Source organism: Furipterus horrens, unplaced genomic scaffold, assembly GCF_987537825.1.
Source record: "Furipterus horrens unplaced genomic scaffold, mFurHor1.1.pri manual_scaffold_12, whole genome shotgun sequence".
In the NCBI taxonomy this organism is placed as follows: Eukaryota; Metazoa; Chordata; class Mammalia; order Chiroptera; family Furipteridae; genus Furipterus; species Furipterus horrens.
In genome coordinates this window covers 31,692,233-31,703,484 of record NW_028327182.1, presented here as the reverse complement: position 1 = coordinate 31,703,484, position 11,252 = coordinate 31,692,233, and the positions used below count along the sequence as shown (strand labels likewise).

At 35.7% G+C, this 11,252-nt stretch overlaps 1 pseudogene; it reads right to left on the bottom strand.

The window, feature by feature from the left end:
• Positions 1–9,479: 9,479 nt before the first annotated feature.
• Positions 9,480–9,773, bottom strand: LOC149995998 (protein S100-A10 pseudogene; annotated as a pseudogene).
• Positions 9,774–11,252: the final 1,479 nt, after the last annotated feature.

The following is an 11,252-nucleotide window of genomic DNA, read 5'->3' as shown; positions in this document are numbered from 1 at the left end:
GAACCATAATATAGAGAGGGACTACTGTAATCCATAATAAATGAGGATAGTTTAAAGGGCCTCTGGGACAATATCATCGTCGTCGGCAGCCGTCCGTCTCAAGAGACGATGGTGTAGCTTCTTAAGAGTCTATCTGCACTGCCGAGAATGGCTGTGCAGTCTGACTCGGGAGTGACACGGTATCTGTCTCCTCCCGTGTTGAATCGACATCTTGCGATGATGCTGGAGTGTCCTCTCCAGTGAAGCTGAAGCTACAGAGCCTGGGCAGGGTGATATGGAGGGTCTGCTGTTGCCCATGCAGCAGACCCCCCCTCTCTTCGCAGCTTGAAGGATCCAAGGGAAAGACGGAGTCAATACAGCTTGGCTTCAGGTGCGCCGCAGGAGTTGCTGGTGTTGACTACAACGTCAAACCGCCTTAGGGACTCCGGCTCCGGATTTTCTGTCGGGGTTTACTCCCTTAGCCTTTCCCCTGAAGAGGTATGCCGCAAGGCAGCGGAGGTTTTTTGGAATCAGAGTTTTCCTTCTCTGATGTGCCCTGACTGGAAGATCGAACCAGCGACACTTAGCTCGCAGGCCGACGCTCAATCCACTGAGCCAAACCAGCCAGGGTAGGGACAATATCAAGTGTACCAACATTCACATCACTAGGGTACTAGAAAGAGAAGAGAGTAGCAAGGAATTTAAATAATGATGGAGAGCTTCCTTATTTGAAGAAATAATGATGGAAATATTTCCTAACTTGGTGAGAGAAATAGACATACAGTTCAGGAAGTACAGAGAGTCCCAAGTAAGATGAACCCAAATAAGCACACACCAAGATATATCACACAATTAAAATGCAAAGGTTAAAGACAAAAAATCTTAAAAACAGAGAGAGAAACGATGTTACAGGGAGCTTCCATAAGGCTATCAGTCAATATCTCAACAGAAACTTTGCAGATCAGACGGGATTGGCATGAAATAGTAGAAGTGATTAAAATCAAGGATCTACAACCACTTTATTCTACCCAGCAAAGCTATCATTTGAAGTTGAAGGGAAGATAAAGTGTTTCCCAGACACAGTAAAGCTAAAGGAGTTCATCATCATCAAGCCATTATTATATGAAATGTTAAAGTGACTTATTTAAGAAGGAAATGAGATAAAATATTAATAATAAAATGGCAATAACTAATATCTATCAATAATTATTAATACTTTAAATGTAAATGAATCAAATGCTGCAATCAAAAGGGATAGGGAGTCTGAATGGATAAGAAAACAAAACCCTAACATATTCTGTCTATAAGAGAGTCACTTCAGATACAGAGACACACACAGACTGAAAGTAAAGGGATGGAAAAGATATTTTATGAAAATGGAAACAAACAAAGCTGGGGTAGCAATACTTATACCAGACAAAACAGGTTTTAAATCAAACACTGATCTCCAAAATATATAAATAACTTATATGACTTAACATCAAGAAAACAGACAACCCAATTAAAAAATGGGCAAAGGACCTGAACAAACACTTCTCCAAAGAGGACATACAGACACATGGAAAAATATAGACACATGGAAAAATGCTCAACATCACTAGCCCTCAGAGAGATGCAAATAAAAACCACAATGAAATACCACTTTACACCTGTTGGCATGGCCATCATCAACAAATCAACAAACAAGTGCTGACGAGGATGTGGAGAAACGGGAACCCTACTGCACTGTTGGTGGGAATGCTGACTGGTGCAGCCACTATGGAGAACAGTATGGAATTACCTCAAAAGATTAAAAATGAAACTGCCTTTTGAACCAGTGATTCCAGTGCTTGGATTATACCCGAAAAATTCTAAAACCCTAATTCAAAAGAACTTATGCACCCCTATGTTCATAGCAGCACTGTTTACAATAGCTAAGTGCTGGAAACAGCCTCAGCGCCCATCTGTAGAGGAATAGATTAAAAAACTGTGGTACATTTACACAATGGAATACTATGCAGCAGAGAGAAAAAAGGAACTCCTGCCATTTGTGACAGCATGGATGGAACTAGAGAGAATTATGCTTAGTGAAATAAGCCAGGCAAAGAAAGAAAAATACCTGATGCTATCACCTAATACAGGAAACTAAGGAACAACACAAACAAATGAACTAAACAGAACAAGGAACAGAATAACAGTTATTAAGAGAGAGAAGGAGGATAAGGGAAGGGTTTAATCAAAGAACATGTGGATGACTCATGGACATGGACAGCGGGGGGGATATGATTGTGGGAGAAGGGGTGGGCTGGGTGGCAGGGAGCAACAGGGGGAAAATGGGACAACTGTAAATGAAAAACAAAATAAAAATTCTATAAAAAAAAGAATAAAAAAAATAAAAAAATAAAAAAAACAGGAATGGACCTAGAGGGTCCTATGCTAAATTAAATTTCAGACAGAAAGTATAATGATTTCAGTTATATGTGTATTCTTAAATACTAAATAAGTGAAGAAACAAAACAGAAACTAGCTGATAGATAAAGAGAACATTTTGATGTTTGCAAGATGGGAGGGGAATGGGGGAGCAATGAAAATGAAAAGGGAATAGTGCAAATTATTAGTTACAAAATTGTCAGGAGGAGTAGAGTATATCATTGGCAGCCGTCCGTCTCGAGAGACGATGGTGTAGCTTCTTAAGAGTCTATCTGCACCTCCGAGAATGGTTGTGCAGTCCGACTCGGGAGTGACATGGTATCTGTCTCCTCCCGTGTTGAATCGACATCTTGCGATGACGCTGGAGTGTCCTCTCCAGTGAAGCTGAAGCTACAGAGCCTGGGCAGGGTGATATGGAGGGTCTGCTGTTGCCCATGCAGCAGACCCCCCCTCTCTTCACAGCTGAAGGATCCAAGGGAAAGACGGAGTCAATACAGCTTGGCTTCAGGTGCGCCGCAGGAGTTGCCGGTGTTGACTACAACGTCAAACCGCCTTAGGGACTCCGGCTCCGGATTTTCTGTCGGGGTTTACTCCCTTAGTCTTTCCCCTGAAGAGGTATGCCGCAAGGCAGCGGAGGTTTTTTGGAATCAGAGTTTTCCTTCTCTGATGTGCCCTGACTGGAAGATCGAACCAGCAACACTTAGCTCGCAGGCCGACGCTCAATCCACTGAGCCAAACCAGCCAGGGGAAGTAGAGTATAGCACATGGAATATGGTCAATAATATTGTAATAACTATGTATGTCATCAGATGGATACTTGATTTATCAGGGTGGTCACTTTATAAATTATATAAATGTCTAATCATTTGGTTGCACACCAGAAACAAATACAATATTGTATGTCAACTGTTATTTAAAATTTTTTTTAAGTTAAAAAAAGAAAAGGACGAACTGATTAAAAAGTACAAATAGCCTGTTATAAAAATAGTTATGGGGATGTAAAGTACAGTACAGGGTGTATAGTCAGTAATGTGGTGATTTATATGAATGGTGTCAGATGTGTACTAGGCTTTCCAGTTAATCACTTTGTAAGTTATGTAAAAATCTAATAGCTATGTTTTACTCCTAAAACTAACAAAATATTGTCTGTGTATGTCAACTGTAGTTGAAAATTTAAAAAAATGTTTTACAAAAATCTTGGATCAAATAGAAATTGCACATTAGGGTAAAAGATATGTAAAGTTGTATACAAAATGTGACAGCCTGTTACACAGCTAAAGATAAAATCTTTAAGATCTTAAAGTCTAGAAGCAGGGAACCATATTTTAAAGGATGATTAAGGTTTACCAAGTAGAAAAGAAAATAAAGGATATTCCTGGCAGAGATAAAAATAATTTAAGCAAATATTGTAAATGATTGTTTTGCTTAAATTATTCTTTTCAAACACATGAAACATTTTTGCCAATAAGGGAAAAGAAATTATGTGTTTTATAGTTATATAATAGAAATGTATTTCTGTACATAAATATTGGCTGACAGGTGGCAATATAATTGTTTTATGTGATATAAAGAAAAATTTAATATTTATTTTTTCTCAGCCCATCTCAATTTTAGACTATTAATAGTATTTACATAATTTATCTATATTTGCAAGAAAATGTATCAGCATTTTTACTTTTTAAAGTCTAAAAGAAAAGTATCGATCAGTCAGAAATTGATATTTAATTAGCAGTGGTCATTTTTAAAGGATTTCTAGTAAGAGACAAGACTTCAGAGGTAGGATGAATGATATAAGGATTTACCCTCAATCCCAGAGTTGATCTGCAATGTTAAGAAAGATGAGTAGGGGGGTGGGGAGGTGGGGAGAAGGGGAGATATGTCACTGTGTGAGATTGAGAGAAGGAGAGAGGAGGAGAGAGAAGGGGAGAGAGAGAGAGAGAAAGAGTGTGAGGGGAAATAAGGAAGGTGTACGGAGGTCTGGAATATCTATGTAAGCTAACATTGAAAAAAATTGGGTTGTTTCACTTGAAAAGAACTAGAAGAGTTTGAAAGAACTATGGACTAAGAGACATTTGAGGAAAAAAGGACAGGGGACTTTAATAATGGAATGGTATGGAAATGTGAGTAAATCATAGTAACTTACATTATTATTTTCTGAGGTGGTATAAACTTTAGGGAGGAAAAAATGCATTGTTCATATGTTTCAGCAATTTAAGAGTCATCATAGTTACCAAGGGGCACATTTAAGGTGGAGGTGCAATGACCTTTTTTCGTACTGTCTTTTCTGTACTCTCTTTTGTTTAGGAGTCCTTCAATCAGAAGCAGACCAATCTCATTTTATATCTTCACTTGGATCTTGATGTGCAGCTGAGTGTTAATTAAAATTTAGTTTCTATCCCAATAACATGTCATGAAGCTTTAATAGAAATATTTGAGTTTTTGATAGGAGACTCTACTGAAGTGATATGGGTATTTCTGGCTTAAGATATCTGGTTGGCTCACCATGCTTAATGAGAAGCTTCTACATTATTTTAAGCTACAAATTTTTCTTCTCTTTTAAGTTCTTCTATGATGTACATATATTTTTTCATTTTAGAAAAAGATAGATATACATAGAATAATAGTTTTAAAAAATCATCCACATTGTACTACCCAGAGAAAATCTATCAATTTCAAGACTTACTTCATGTCTATATTTTAGAACCTAGATTAGTAAACACATTTTTAAAAATTCAACCATGATCTATGTGCTGCATATATGTAATATTTATTTTTTTATTTCTTATCCTCCTCCAAGGACATTTTTTCATTGCTCTCAAAGAGAGAGGGAGGGAAAGAGAGAAATATCCATGCGAGAAAGAAGCATGGATTGGTTGCTTCCTGTTTTCATCTGGACTGGGATTTGTAAGAGTGCAAACCAAGGATTGTATGCATCCTTACTGGGGGTTGAACCTGCAATCTAAGTACATGCCCTGACCAAGAATCGAACCCACAAGCTTTCAGTTACAAGACGATGCTCCAACCAACTGAGCCACATTGGCCATGGCTATATACAATGTTTTAATTAAATGAAGGTATATATTACCTACTATTTTTCAACCATGTAAATACTTTTAATTTTATAAAGCATTTTAATATCAGAATTATATACAATAATTTGGATTCACCAAATTATTTTGAAAATATTTTTATTAAAATAAACAATGGCACAATAAACCTTATTTTAACTAAATAGTTATTCATATCTTTATTTTATTCCTGAGAAAAGTGTCTAGATGAATTTCCAAGGCCAAAGTTATGATGCATAGCTTAATGCATTTGCTTCATGTTCTCAAATTTCCCTGTAGAAAAGTTACACACATTTACAAATCCCATTGGCAGTGTTTGAGGGCAGCTATCCTTTACACTTGTTGTGATCTTTGAATAAATGCATTTTAAATTCTTGATCTACAACATTTACATTTGAAGGTGTGAATAGTTGCTTTTGTATCCTGCCACACACTTGTTGGTTTGAATAATTGTGTCAACACTCAGCTTTGTTTGTACTAGGGGACTAATGCTGCTTTTTTCATCGGTTAATATTATTAAGGCCGAGTGAGGTTATCCCAAAATATAAAAGGCACTTGGAAAATACAAAAGCTTCATGATTAAGCATCTCAGTGGTTGTACTGATTTACTTTAAGCCAAAGGGTAAGATACTGGTTGTTTAATTATATATCTGAGGAATAAAATATGGTATGTTAAGAAAGAACACCCAAATTCTCTATAGTATTTCTAACATATAACAAATTATTTATTTATTCTAATTTATACTGATTATTAATGTTTTCACAAGTAATTATTTTTAATTTCCAAGGAAATAATAAATCCATTAGGCTAAGTAAAGCTCATTTTCCTAGTTTGCTTTTGAATGATTTTTTTCTTTTCCTAAAATTATCTAGTAGAATTGAGCATTATATTTCTTTTATAATTTCAAGAGATAAATGAAAAGTTTTTAAATTGCTTAAATATAATTCACAAAATGAGAACTATTCTAGAAAACAAGTTATTTCCCCTGGATTACAAAAAAGATAGCCTTTCACAAAAATTAATAATGTATATAGGCCATTGTGCTAGTTGTAATAATTGTTTAGAAAATGCAAAAACTAAATGGTCAGTTTAATGAAATATGTGAGCAAACCATTGGAAGATTAAATATTAATAAATAGGATATGCTCCAGTCCTCTGCTCAGGCACACATTCACACAACTCTTATTCTCTTGCCCAGCATATAGAATTGTGATGCTGTTCATGGCACTCTTTCTCTTTCCTTTGACCTCTAAGTCTATCCCCAGCTTGTAAGGCCTGTCACTCTTTGTGGCACTGCCTCTTCAGTTTTGACAGTCCAAACACAACTTTTACTAAAAACGAGTTGAACCACGTCTCATTTTTAGAATACTGGCACTTAAAATTCATCAATTTCTGTCATCTCCAAAGTATTGACAGATATATTATAATATTTTCTATTTTTCTGTGTAATAATTTTAATGTTGAATATGAAACAACAGCAGTTGAAGCAAAAGGGAAAACTATACAACTATTCCCTAATTAAAATCAGACTGTTCCAGAACTTTGTTATTTTTACTTATATAACAATTTATTTAATATTTGTTCATTTCAGGGAGATATATGGTGAATAACCTGACAGTGAAGACAACTGCATTTCTTATTTATTCATCAGTTCATACTGTCTCACATGCCCCTGCAGACTTCTCAGTCATAACTGATCAGAACTTCCCATTATAATTGTTTCTGTCATTGAAAAATACTCTATCATTTTAAATGAAGTTTTCTAGGTTTTCTTTCTCTTTGTAACTATACTCAAATTCAGACTATCACATGATAAATAAAACTTTATTTTTATATCATGGTTCATTGAAAACCGTGGGCCATATGGAGTAAACCTTTAAAATATGAAGAAGACAGATAATGTTGGATGATATCCTCCATATAGTAAGTGAACACTAATATATAAAATGTCAACTTTGCACACATTATAAATCATAATAATGAAATCAAACACTTGTAAACCTCATTTGACAATTAAATATCATGATTAGTAATACTACTGTAATTTCAATAAGGATTAAATAAGTATGTTCTAAGCTTATATTATTAAAAATAAGTAGGAGATAAGCATATGAGTTCTCTTTTAAGGGATATTTATTTAAATGAGCACTCGAATTCTTGAAGGTGATGATGGAAACATTGATGTGGCTCTTCTCTTAATTATATTAACATAAATTATGTCTATACATTTATCTGGCTTTTTCTTTTCATGTCTCACTGCATACTGTAGATATATCCTCTAATTTATTAATAGCAGAAACTTATCCCCTTTTTATATTGCTACTGAACTACTTTTAAATAGTTCTCTCATTTACTATTAATTTTAAATTGAAAATATTTTTATCATTTCTGTTATTCCTATTTTATGCATTTAGTTTGCCTGTAAGCAGAGAAAAAACATTTAAATTAATTTTCATAATTCACAATTATCAGTATGTACATGACTCATTAAAATTATTAGTATTAATTATTAATTTAGACATGCCAACTAACCCTGCAAAAAATGTGTACAAATTTAAAGTCCATCATCAGCCTCTTTCTATATTTTTCTGGTAATAGAAATTAAGAAATTTATTATATCCTCTAGAAATGGGAATAAAATACATTGTTCTGCTGGAAGGAAATTAGAATTAACTGAAGGGCCAAATAATCTTCATTTTATCTTTTCTGTTTTAGATCCTATAACCCTTTAATCCTAGTGTTATAATTAAAAAATGATGTCCTGTTGACAGAAAGCACAACTTTACCATGGTTGGAAATTCCATATGCAACAATTTCATAGTGTTTCTCTATATAAAAATAGTTTTAAATAATGCCTATAAATTATGCTTAATTCCAACCTATAAATAAATCCACTATATTATCTTTTGCAATAATACAGCAAAGGGATCTAAGCATAATAAGTTTTTATTGAAGTAAGAACATTTAACATGGGATTTACCTCCTTCTTAACCAATTTTAAGTTTATAATACAGTATTGTTCATTGAGGCAACATGTTCCATAGCAGGTCTCTAGAACTTAGTCACTAACATAGTGGTAAGTAATATTTCACACTCATTGAGTAACAACTCCTCATTTCTTCAAACGCTTAGCCCCTGGCAACCATTATTCTACTCTCTGCTCCTGTGAGATTGATGGTTTTAGATGCATTATGTAAGTGAAATCATACAGTATTTGTTTTTCTGTTACTGGCTTATTTCACTTAGCATAATGTTTAATCATTTCAACTAGCATATGCAGTTGCATATTGTAGTATTTCTTTCCTTAATAAAGCCAGCTAATAAACCATTATATGTATATACCACATGTTCTTTATTTAATTATCCATCAACTGGTACTTAGGTTGTGTCCACACCTTGCCTATTGTAAATAATGCAGCAATAAGCATGGTGTGCAGATAGCTCTACAAAACCCTGATTTAAATTCTTTTGGTTTATAACTCTGGAGTGAAACTGTCAGGTCACATGATAGTTTTATTTTTAACTTTTTGAGGAAACTTCATACTGTTTTCCATAACTGCTGCACCAGCTTACATTCTTACCAGTCCATGTATAAGAGTTCGGGTTTCTCCATGTCTTTTCCACACTTGCTATCTTTTAAAAAATATAATAATTATCCTCCTGACAGGTGTGAGGTGATTATTGATTCAATCTCCTTATTAGGTACAAGTCTGTTCAAATTTTTAGTTCTTTATGGTTCTATCTTTATTTATTTATTTATTATGAACTAAAAAAGAAATTTGTTTATTGAGGGCATGAAGATACAAGCAATATAAAAATCAAAAGCTTCTCTGGCTTTAATTAGATTTTCTTTCTCTTGTCAAATGGGGGTGGGATTTTATTTGTACATTTTCTAAGGGTCCCAATCTGCTCATGAAATCCTTATACTGGGGGAAGCTGTGGGGCAGATATTCCTTAAATGACCCATTGGGAGAACTCTATCAGGGAGGAAGTACCTGCTCCTCTGCCTACTTCTTTCCCTTCTACTTCATGTGTACTACAAACTAGTCATTGCATGCGATGGTGAGCCCAGCAATTAGCGAAAAGAAGCTCTGGAAGCCCACTCTGCCATCTCGGCATTGGTCCAGGTCATTCATTATTTTGTCTATGGCCAGAGGGTCTTTTTGATTTTCCAAAAATCCAGGGAACTCCTTTTCCATGAGAACTCTCAGGTCTTCCTTTGTTAAGTAGCCTTTATCCCCAGCGAATTTGTGAAATGTGAACATCATGGTTTCCATGGCGTGTTCCATTTGAGATGGCATTTTGGTGAGGTCTTGGTCCGAGGCGTGGCAGGATCCCTAGGCTGGCTGGGACGTGCGGCCAGTTGGTTCTATCTTTAGATGATGTATGTCTCTAGGGTCTATTTCTTCAAGTTTATCTAAGTTATTGTTGTATGATTTTTCATGTCTCATAATTTTCTTTTTATTTCTGTGGCATTGTTTGTAACTTCTCTTTCATTTGATTTTATTTTTTGACTTTTTCTTTTTTTAAGGTAGTCTAGCTAAATATTTGTCAATTTTGTTTTTGTTTTTAAGAAAAGCCCTTTAGTTTCATTGATTTATTTCTATTGCTATACTGTTTTCTATTTTACTTATGCTCTAATTCTTATTAATATCATCCTTTTGCTGACTTTTGGTTTTGTTTGTTCTTTTTCTAGTTCCTTGAGGTTTAATGGTAGATTGCTGATTTGAGATTCTTCTTTTTTTGTTAAATATAGGTTTTTATTGCTGTAACTTTCCCCCTTACTATTTCTTTGGCTGTATCCCATAAGTTTTATGTTGTATTTTTATTGTCCTTTGTCTCAAAATATTCCGTTATTTTCAATTTTATTTTTTCTTAGACCAATTGGTTGTTCAGGAGTATTTTAATTTCTACATACATGCAAAATTTGCAGTGTTTTTTCTTCTATTGATTTATAGTTTCAAATCATTATTGTTAAAAAAAATTATATCTATATCTATATATAGATATGGATATATATACAATTTGATTTAATTTCAGCCTTCTAATATTTGTTAATACTTGTTTTGTGACATAATATATATAATATATAATATATAATGTATACTGGGCGGCCGCGAAGCACCCAGCAGCCGCAGAGAGCGCGGCCCTGCGCCCCAGCAGCCCACCCTGCGCCCCCTCGTCCACCCCTGGCGCGCACACGCCGGGGCCCTGCGGGGCTGGCCGCTTAGCTAGCAGGCCGCCCGATCTGGACCCCTACAGCGACCTGGAGCCCCCCGACCCAGGAGCACACAGAAGTGTTACGCAGATTATGAAGAAAGGAAGGCAGAAGCCACAGATAAATAGGAATATGATTTGGATAAGGCAGGCAAGGAAAGTGGGAAGGGAACTCTGTGTACTTTGGAATCACCTATGCCCTCTGGGGCCAGGAGACCTCATACAACCACCACCTTGACTCCTGAGAGCTGATCAAGCCCAAGCCTTCCACCCATTCCCCTCTGATCAGAATCAGGGAATCAGGTCCTGGAGGAGGCAGGTGGCTCAGACACCAAGTGGGCCAACTCTACTCCTGTAAAGGAGGAAAGAGGAAGGACATCTCTAAAATCAGAGAAGGAAAACTCTGACTCCAAAAAACCTCCGCTGCCTTGCGGCATACCTCTTCAGGGGAAAGGCTAAGGGAGTAAACCCCGACAGAAAATCCGGAGCCGGAGTCCCTAAGGCGGTTTGACATTGTAATCAACACCGGCAACTCCTGCAGCGCACCTGAAGCCAAGCTGTATTGACTTTGTCTTTCC